The sequence below is a fragment of the Chiloscyllium punctatum genome, chromosome 4 (genome assembly GCF_047496795.1).
Source record: "Chiloscyllium punctatum isolate Juve2018m chromosome 4, sChiPun1.3, whole genome shotgun sequence".
In the NCBI taxonomy this organism is placed as follows: Eukaryota; Metazoa; Chordata; class Chondrichthyes; order Orectolobiformes; family Hemiscylliidae; genus Chiloscyllium; species Chiloscyllium punctatum.
In genome coordinates, this window is record NC_092742.1 from 78,350,327 (window position 1) to 78,360,588 (window position 10,262).

The 10,262-nt window shown below is 44.8% G+C and overlaps 1 long non-coding RNA gene across 1 annotated transcript; it reads right to left on the bottom strand.

The window, feature by feature from the left end:
* Positions 1 to 5,331: 5,331 nt before the first annotated feature.
* Positions 5,332 to 10,254, bottom strand: LOC140476457 (uncharacterized). The gene is made up of 2 exons (XR_011960487.1): positions 10,065 to 10,254; positions 5,332 to 6,216 (listed from the first exon to the last, which is right to left on the bottom strand). It is a non-coding gene; the product is annotated as an uncharacterized lncRNA (long non-coding RNA).
* Positions 10,255 to 10,262: the final 8 nt, after the last annotated feature.

The following is a 10,262-nucleotide window of genomic DNA, read 5'->3' on the forward strand; positions in this document are numbered from 1 at the left end:
TGACCAGCAAACTCTTCCATACCTAATGTCTACCAATGGCATGTGTAGACAGATTTATAGCCAGGCAGAAGTGGGTACTGCAGATGCTGGAGATTAGAGTCAAGATTAGAGTGGTGCTAGAAAAGCACAGCAGGTCAGGCAGCATCCAAGGAGCAGGAAAATCGATGTTTTGGGCATAGCCTTTCATCAGGAATGACCAGTCTGAGTTATAAATACCTTTCTTTTGGCCATCATCCCAGTTCAAGACGTGAACCCTTGAGCTTCTGGTCACAGAAACGAACACTACGGACTAAACAACAAGGCCTCCTATTTTGTTCCAATACATCCCATTTCTGCCCCATTAACTCTCGTCATTTAACATCCCCACTTTCTGCCCTCTTGCAAACCTCTCGTTTTGCTCTTTTTTTAAAAACCACCTTTCAAAATTATGAGTGTTGGATTTTACAAAGATGGCTGTGTTTGAATCTGTCTGTTTACTTTTTAAGGCAAAGCAGAACACTCTGGAATGAGGAATGGTGTGAAGCTGGGGCTGAACTTCACTCAGCAACAAAAGCTTGTGTGATCAGGTCGTCAGAGGAACATGGACTCATTTAAAAAAGGATGGTGTTAGTTTAGATTAGATTAGATTAGATTAGATTACTTAGTGTGGAAACAGGCCCTTCGGCTCAAGGGGTCCACACCGACCCACCGAAGCGCAACCCACCCAGACCCATTCCCCTACATTTACCCCTGACTAATCCACCTAACACTATGGGCAATTTAGCACGGCCAGTTCACCTGACCTGCACATCTTTGGATTGTGGGAGGAAACTGGAGCACCTGGAGGAAATCCACGCAGACACGGGGAGAATGTGCAAACACCATACAGACAGTGGCCTGAGGTGGGAATTGAACCTGGGACCCTGGTGCTGTGAGGTAGTTTGGAAAAACTGAATACAAAAGGAGGTGACACTTGTTGGCCTTGTTGACTGGACTCTCAGATTCTGAGGCAGAGGCAGGCGAAATATCTTTTCAGGGGAAAAGGCTCTCAATATGGGCAGCCGTGCCTGGCAGAAGAATAGATTGCCTTTGGTGTAAGTATCAAGTAGAGAGGAGAGGTCTAATCTATGTTTGAGGAAACAAGGATTGTGGAGTTATGAGGACAGATTATACAAATTAGCTCTGTTTTCTTTGGAATTTAGAAGGTTAAGGAGTGAGTTGATCAAAGATAAACAATTTCCACTGGCTGAATCTTCTAGACAGCACAGTCCTGAGAATTAGGACCATGCTATTCAGGAGAGATGTTAACAAATAATTGTACACACAAAGCCTGGTAGATGTTTGGAATGCTCACGTACAAATGGTTGTAGATATTGGATCAGTTAGGAGAAAGTGAGGACTGCAGATGCTGGAGATCAGAATCAAACAGTGTGGCTCCAGCCCCTTCCTGGACCTCTCCATCTCCATTTCTGGCAACCGACTCTACACAACATCTACTTCAAACTCACTGACTCCGACAGCTACTTGGACTACACCTCCTCCCACCCCACCCCCTGTAAAAACACTATCTCTTACCCCAATTACTCCACCTCAGCCTCATCTGCTCCCAGGAGGACCAATTCCACTCCAGAACATCCCATATGGCCTCAAAGACCACGATTTCCCCTCCCACATGGTCAACAATGCCCTCCAATGCATCTTTTCCACTTCTGCACCTCCACCCTTGAACCCTACTCCCCCAACCCCAACAAGGATAGAACCCTCCAGTCCTCACCTACCACCCCACCAATCTCTGGAGGCAACACATCATCCTCTGCCATTTCTGTCACCTACAGTCAGATCTCACCACCAGAGATAGATTTCCTTCCCCACCCCATCGGCGTTCTGCAGAGACCATTCCCTCTGCGACTCCGTTAGGTCCATGCCACCCTCCACTCCCGGCACCTTCCCTTCAAACCTGCACCCACACCTCCCCCCTCACCTCCATCCAAGGCCCCAAAGGATCCTTCCATATCCGGCAGAGATTTTCCTGCACCTTCAAACTACTGTGTCCATTGCTCTCAATGTGGTCTCCTCTACATTGGGGAAACAGGAGGCCAACTTGCGGAACGTTTCAGAGAACACCTCCGGGACACACGCACCAAACAACCCCACCGCTCTGTGACTGACAACTTCAACTCCCCTTCCCACTACACCAAGGACATGCAGGTCCTGGGCATCTTTCACCCGCCAAATCCCAGCCACTCGACGACGTGAGGTCAAACACCTCAATTTCCACCTTGGGACTCTTCAACCACACTGAATTAAAGTCAATTTCCCCAGTCTCCTCATCTTCCTGCCCCCACCTTATCCCAGATCCAACCCACCAACTGGGCACTGCTCTCTTGAACTGTCCTACCTGTCCATCTTCCTTTCCACCTATCCACTCCAAACTATCACCACCACCCCCCCCCCCCCCCCCACCTTCATCTAACTATCGCCTTCCCAGCTACCTTACCCCCAGCCCGGCCACCCTTCCATTTATCTCTCAGCCCCTTCACTCACCCCAACCCCCACATTCCTGATGAAGAGCTTATGCTGGGAGGAGAAAGTGAGGACTGCAGATGCTGGAGATCAGAGCTGAAAATGTGTTGCTGGAAAAGCGCAGCAGGTCAGGCAGCATCCAAGGAACAGGAGAATCGACGTTTCGGGCATCAGCCCTTCTTCAGGAAGAGCTTATGCTGGGAACATTGTCTCTTCTGCTCCTCAGAAGCTGCCTGACCAGCTGTGCTTTCCCAGCACCACACTCTTTGATGCTGGATCAGTAGCAAGTTTTAAATAGGAGGTAGATTTTTTTTTGTTAACGAACGGTATTAAGGGATATGAGCCAAAGACAGGTATATGGAGTTAGGATCCAAATCAACCATGATCACCTGGGAATGGCAGAACTGACTGAATGGCCTAATCCTGTTCCCAAATTCCTGAAAGTCCACACAGGGTGGTAAGGGTTACATCGAAAGAGCTTGATGTTACTGAGATGACCGGAAAATCCTGCAGAGCATAAACACAGCCACGAACCGCTCGGATCGAATTTCTTGGGCAGCGTCTTGTACACACACACATTCCAGAGAATCCGAATCATCTTAATTTGAAAATGATGGTGCTACTTTCTTTTGAGCTCTTGAGCACCCTCCCTCCCCCTCGCATGCAGCGGCGGCCACTCGAATTTCCTGTGTCAGGGCGGATGAGGTTTCTTTGCTCAGAACATGACAGGCAGAACGCCCGGAGCTGACTGTTAGAAACACTGCTGCCTCAGCTTTGTGAAACACCGAAGATTTCCTGGGTCGTCAGGAGGGGGGGGGGGGGGGGGAAGAGAGAATTTGACCGCCTCTCAGATTTCTCATACCAGCCCCATAGGAAAATCCCCAAATCACTGACACCGCCAGTCAGTGCAATGCACAGTGAAACACTTGAGATTTTCTTTTCCATTATAGACCCTCCAGGGCTGAAATAGAAGGCGCTGGCTCAGCACCCAGTGGCTGGTTAGTTGGGGTCCCTGGTCCTATTATATCGCTGAGTTTTCAGTTTGCACCCGCCTCCTTCCCCCACCCACCCCGCCACCACATTGGGACTCGGGACTCGGCCCAATTAATTACACAGCAAGAGTAAACAGACCTCTCCCTTCGTCTGCACAGCCAAACGAAGAGAGGCCAGTACAGCCCACACAAAGAACATCAAACAAACGTGAAAGAGAGACGCGACTTAACTCAGGATTGTGTCCAATTCACTGTTAACATTCACATTGTACCCTCCAGTCGAAAATCATTCTCAGTATTCAGTCTGTCAGTAAACACTGATAACGGTTAGTGTAAAATGAGCCTGGAACTACAAGACTTCCTGAATTTAGAAAAATGAACCAACCTGCATTCAAGGAAAATGTTACCACATTGCTTTTTGAAATGCAGTTATTTGTTGTCACACAGATGAACCAAGAGCATCGCTAGTTCACATACAGCGAGATACCACAAGATCAGATATTCGGTTTTAATGAAAAGTGACTGTGTCTCTGCACACAGATATTGCAAGACCTGCTGAGTTGTTTGCACTTGTTTTTTTGTTTTGATCAGATAAACTATTGGTTGAGGAGATATGTTGGTTCAAGCAGCACCCATGATCTGCAGACAGAAGTACTGAATAATCTGCAATGACCTGCAAAAGCAAGCAGGGGCCTAGCAACTCACCAGGAAGGCCACCAGCATTAACCAAGGTGGAAACCGAGATTAATATCATCACATTCGTAGCAAGACTAAGACTTAGAGTCATAGAGATGTACAGCACGGAAATAGACCCTTCAGTCCAACTTGTCCATGCCAACCAGATATCCCAACCCAATCTAGTCCCATTTGCCAGCACTTGGCCCATATCCCTCGACACTCTTCCTATTCATTTTAAATGTTGCAAGCCTCCACCACTTCCTCAGGCAGCTCATTCCATACATGTACCACCCTCTGAGTGAAAAAGTTGCCCCTTAGGTCTCTTTTAAATTTTTCCCCTCTCACCCTAAACTTATGCCCTCTAGTTCTGGACTCCCCCACCCCAGGGAAAAGATTTTACAGCAGGGAAAGAGGGTCTTCGGCCCAACATATCCATGCATGTTGGGGAATACCTTCTGCACCTTCTCCAGTGCAATCACATAATTCCTACACTGTAGCAACCAGATGTATGGCCTTATAAACATTATACACAACTCCACCATAACCTCCTTGTTCTTAAATTCAATGCCTTGACTCCTTTGATCCTCAGCACTTCCTAACGAATGTTATCATTTTCCATGTACTCCCTTATCATGTTAGTCCTCCCAAAACGCATCATCTAACAAATGTAAGATTAAATGCCATTTGCCACTGTTCAGGCCATCTGACCAGCCAGTCTAATTTGCCCTGTAGCTAGAATTCTAATTTTGCTTTAAAAACAGTCCATCCTGGTCTCCTCAGCACATGCATGGCAGTGACATCTGGAACTGGAAGTCAGTGCCATGTCAGTAGCCAACGCTGATCATCAGACACAGAACCTTAGAATGACTGCACAGCTTAAAGGAAACATTACCTAGATTCTAATGTTCGCTTCATTGTTATTTATCATAAAACCAACTTTCATGTTGTCTGCAAGCTTACTGATCGTATCACCTGCATTTGTCCAGTTCCCCCTGTTATGGACCAGGTCAAACCCCTCATAACATTTAAAGAAGGGAGCCCAGACCCTAACTTTGCTAGTTGTTTTAAGCAGGTGTATGGTGGATATTCCAGGAGAGAATCAGCTGGTCAAACCACTAAGTTTTAAACAAAACAGAAAATATTTACAAGATGAACTCAATTGAATTGAATTGAATTTATTGTCACGTGTACCAAGGCACAGTGCAAAGCTTTGTCATGCGAGCAATACAGACAGGTCACACAGTTAAGTAGCATAGACAGTAAGTAATAGATAAACAGCAGCAAAAACAAAAACACAGGGACAGGTGAATGTTAAGAGTTTGTGAGTCCATTCAGAATTCTAGCAACAGTAGGGTAGAAAGTGTTATGAACCCGGCTGGTGCATGTGTTCAGGCTTCTGTACCTTCTCCCTGATGGTAGAGGTTGTAGAAAAACATTGCCAGGGTGGGATGGATCTTTGAGAATGCTGGCAGCCTTTCCTTGACAACAGGCCTGATAGATTCTATAGATGGAAGGTTGGCCTTTGTGATTGGTTGGGCTGAGTTCACCACTCTCTGTAACTGTCTCCGATTAGTTACATACTAGGCAGTGATACATCCAGAATGCTCTCGATGGCGCACCTATATAAGTTGGCAAGAGTATTCGCTGTCATAGCAAATTTCCTCAGCTGCCTGAGGAAGAAGAAACGTTGCTGGGCCTTTGTAGCCAGTGCATCCATATGAAGAGTCCAAGAAAGCTTGTTGTGGATGGCCACTCCCAGGAGCTTGACACTCTCCACTCATTCTACCTCTGTGCCATTAATGTGAACGGAGGCAAAAGTCAATAATGAGTTCCTTGGTTTTGCTGGCATTGAGAGCTAGGTTGTTCCCAGTGCACCGTTTTTCCAGGTCTTCCACCTCCCTATCTGTAGTCTGTTTCGTCGCCATCTGAGATTCGACCGACTATGGTGGTGTCATAGGCGCAGTCATGGGTATACAATGAGTACAGGAGTGGGGTGAGTACGCTCCTCTGGGGGGCTCCAATATTGAGTGTTAGTGACAATGAACTATTGAAACACAAACAACAGAAAACAGAATTTTGAATAACTCAGCCTCTTTGAAAACCCAACTGATCATTCTAACTTAATGATGCTGTTCCAAATACTTGCAACAATCCCCATAAACACCCCTTGGCACAAAAGGTATTCTTAGTTGTATTTTCACTTTTTCAAATGGCAATATGAAATGAAATGCCACCATTTCCATACACACATATTAATACAAATCTAGACATATATGTAGTTTCTATTTGAATAGGAAATAGCAACGTAACTATCTGTTTTCAAGGAACTCTGCTTTGTAAAATCATTTCCAGTAAACACTGAAATGTCAATCCCAAACATGGTGATAGCCAGTTCAAGTGGTGCACTGCTCCACTCACTCCAACACTCAAAATAGCAAGTGACTCACAACAGCAATTCAGATACTCCCAGGCAGGGTTTAACATGAAGGATTGCCACCGAGGATGGCTAGAGAATGGCAAGTACCTATGAAAACACACTCAGTAAGGAAACAAAAGATCCTATAACAAGGGAGAAAATTAATCAGAAAATGGGATCATAAAATTTCTCCTCTATGGAATATAACATTCTCTGCACCTTAATTAGTTATTAAACTGAAATAGCTCAGTCACAAGAATGTAGTCAATGGAAATGTAAATTACTGCACTTAAAGAACTGATATTTGGACAAATTAAGTTTGTGGCAGTTAATCCAAAACCACTTTATGCTACAATAATGTGCATTTATATATTGCATTTAACAAAATTTTATAATTTTGGAACATCACGAATGAAAACATGCCATATGTTGTGTGAGTGGCACCTAGTGCAAATCAGAGCAGAGTTTTGGATGCTCTCAAGTCATCACAGGCAAAAGTGTGGGAGACCAGCCAGGAGGAATTTCCAGATTCAGAAGTTAATTCCACAGTCAACATGCTGAAACCAAACACTATAGAAGACCATTGTGCCTAGAGTTGATGTTGGAATTGTCAAGTCTGGAAGTAACTAAGGCACAGATGAGGGAAAATAGTAAAAAGTCAAAAGTCGCTCCATAGAAATGTTGCCAGACAAAATTTGATCTCAAACACATATAGAAGGAATTCAGCCGAGTGGTAAAAAGCTTGGTCAAAGGTGTAGTTGTAGAGACTGAATTAAATGAACTGTGCGAGGTGAGCAGGTTTAAAGAGCTTAGAGAGAGCTGTCAATGATAACTCAATAAAAGACACAGCCTTGATTTTTAAGCAATCTGATTTGATATTAACAATTTTTGTACGTTTTCCGAGAAAAGCAGACTAATGGTTTCCATAAAGAACTTCCAAATGTCAACATTCCATTTCCTTTGGATGGTTTGCCTGTGTTGTTGTATCAAGTCTAGTTTTCAATTTCCAATCTCTCTATTCTACTTTGCTGAAACTTTCCATTTTCTACTCTGACTTTTATACTCGGCCCTTACATCAGCTGGTGACTCTCGCTTAATAATCATGACTTTGCTATTTCTTCAATCTCTCTTTGTTGTTCTACAGTAGCCTGTCCATCTCCCACCTTTTCGTATTCTTATTTAAAATAACTGATAAAAGAGACATTAGTTTGCCAGAGTGTCACCATCTGAAAAACAAAATGTTTGCCTTTTAAAAGGGACACACAATAAAGAAGTAAAGCCAAAGGGAACGTAAATAATATGTGATCACTATTGTCTGCTAGACATTCACAGGAACTACAGCTCTCCTTCTCCAGAGCCATCCAGATGTGGACAAGACAACAGTGGAAGGGCAGACACTCCAATGAGCTGCGCTTAACCTCAAGGTATAAATGGTTAAGCCCAGCCCCTGGCGAGATCCTCTGACTTTCCTGCATTCATTCCACACCCAGATGACCAAAGATCAGCATCATAGTATGGGACTCAATCCAAAAATAGAGACAAACCTGCTCAGACAACAGAAGAGGTAACCTCTGACATTGAGCCAAAAAAAAATGAAACACACTTCATCCAGAGTTCATGAATGCACCCTGGAAGATAAATTAGCCAAAATATCTATTAAATAGTCTAGCCAACATTCTCCATGCTAGCTCCCCAAAAATGCAAAGGGTGCCCATAAAAAGTGCAGAAATAACTGTCGTCCTGGCAGCCATAGGCCATCTTTGATGGAAGACAAAAGTTGACGAAGTAGACAGTATCAGTGAGCAGCCCATACTGGAAGTCCTTCTGTATGGTGGGAAATGGCACAGGGCAATTTCCCAAGAGATATGGAAACATACAAGATAGGAGCAGAAGGAGGCCATTCGACCCATCAAGCCTGCTCCACCTCATGGTTGATCATCCAACTCTATTGGCTAATCCTGCTTTCTCCCCATAACCTGTGATCCCATTTGCCCCAAGTGCTATTATCTATCTGCCTCTTGAATATATTCAATGTTTTGAAGTCAACTACTTCCTGTGCTAATGAATTCCACAGGCTCACCACTCTGTGTGAAGAAATGTCTCCTCAACTCCGTCCTAAATGGTCCACCCCCAATCCTCAGACCGTGACCACTCGTTCTGGATGCACCCACCATTGGGAACATCCTCCTTGCATCTATCCTGTCTAGTCCTGTTAGAATTTTCTAAGTCTCTTTGAGATCCTCCCCCTCACTCCAACAAAAACAATCCTAACCTAGTCAGTCAATCTCTCCTCATAGGTCAGTCCCACCATCCCTGCAATCAGCCTGGTAAACATTCACTGCACTCCCTCAAGAGCAAGAGCATCCTTCTTCAGAAAAGGAGACCAAAACTGCACATGATACTCTAGGTGTGCCCTCACCAAGGCCCTGTATAACTACAACAACACACCCCTGCTCCTGTAATCAAAACCTCTCACACTGAAGGCCAACATACCATTTGCCTTCTTTTCCACCTGCTGCACCTGCAAGCTTACCTTCAGCGACTGGTGCACAAGGACACCCTAGTCCCACTGCACACTCCCTTCTCCCAATTTACAGCCACTCAGGTCGTGATCTGACTTCTTGTTTTTTTGTTTGTTTCCAAAGTGAATAACCTCACATTTATCCAAATTAAACTGCATCTGTTTTCCCACTCACCCAACTTGTCCAGATCATGCTTAAGGGCTTCTGCATCCTTGTTCATCCTCCCACTCAACTTGGTATCATACAGTCATAGAGATGTACACGTTACATTTTGTTCCCTCATCCAAATCATTAATATATATTGTGAATAACTGGGGTCCTTGCACTGATCCCCGGTGACACCCCACTGGCAATTTGAATAGGACCCATTAATTCCTAATCTTTATTTCCTCTCTGCCAACCAGTAATTTTTATCCATCTCAATACACTTCCCTCAATCCCATGTGCTTTAATCTTGCACAATAATCCCTAATGTGGGACTTTGTCAAACGCTTTCTGAAAGCCCAAATACACCACATCAGCTAGCTCTCCCTTGTCAACTCTACTGGTTATTTCTTCATAGAATTCCAACAGATTTGTCAAGCACGATTTCCCCTTCATAAATCCCCATGCTGACTTTGTCTGATTCTCTCACATTAATGTCCTTGTACTATCCTGACATAAACAATTTTCCACCATTCACTACGTTAGTTTCACACTTTTGCTCAGCAAATCTAACCAACAATTACAGGCAAACAGTCCAAATTCAATCTGTTCAATGTTCATCAATTAATTAATCTGCGGGGTACATGTATCCGACGCACCTCTCCAGGCAATGTTTGCTGGACAAAATTGGAGGGGTGGGGGGGGAAAGAGGGTAGTGGTTATTATGAAGTTGCCAGTATCTAACAGACTGTCCTGAACTCACGCAAGGATAATGGCTACTTGCAGGGCAGAGCGTTAGAGGGTGCTCACCACTTGTGGAGCCACAATCCCACAAAGAAATCAGCTTCGGGAGGCGAGGGGAAGAAGACTTGCAAGTGAAGTCGCCTTCTGCCTGCTTTTGAGTCGGTCCGCGCTGCGAGTCGGGGGGGATATTTTAAAATAGCCCAGCATTCAGCGTGTGTGCGTGTATGGAAGGGACGGTCTCCCCTTACACCGCTTCTTCGCTCG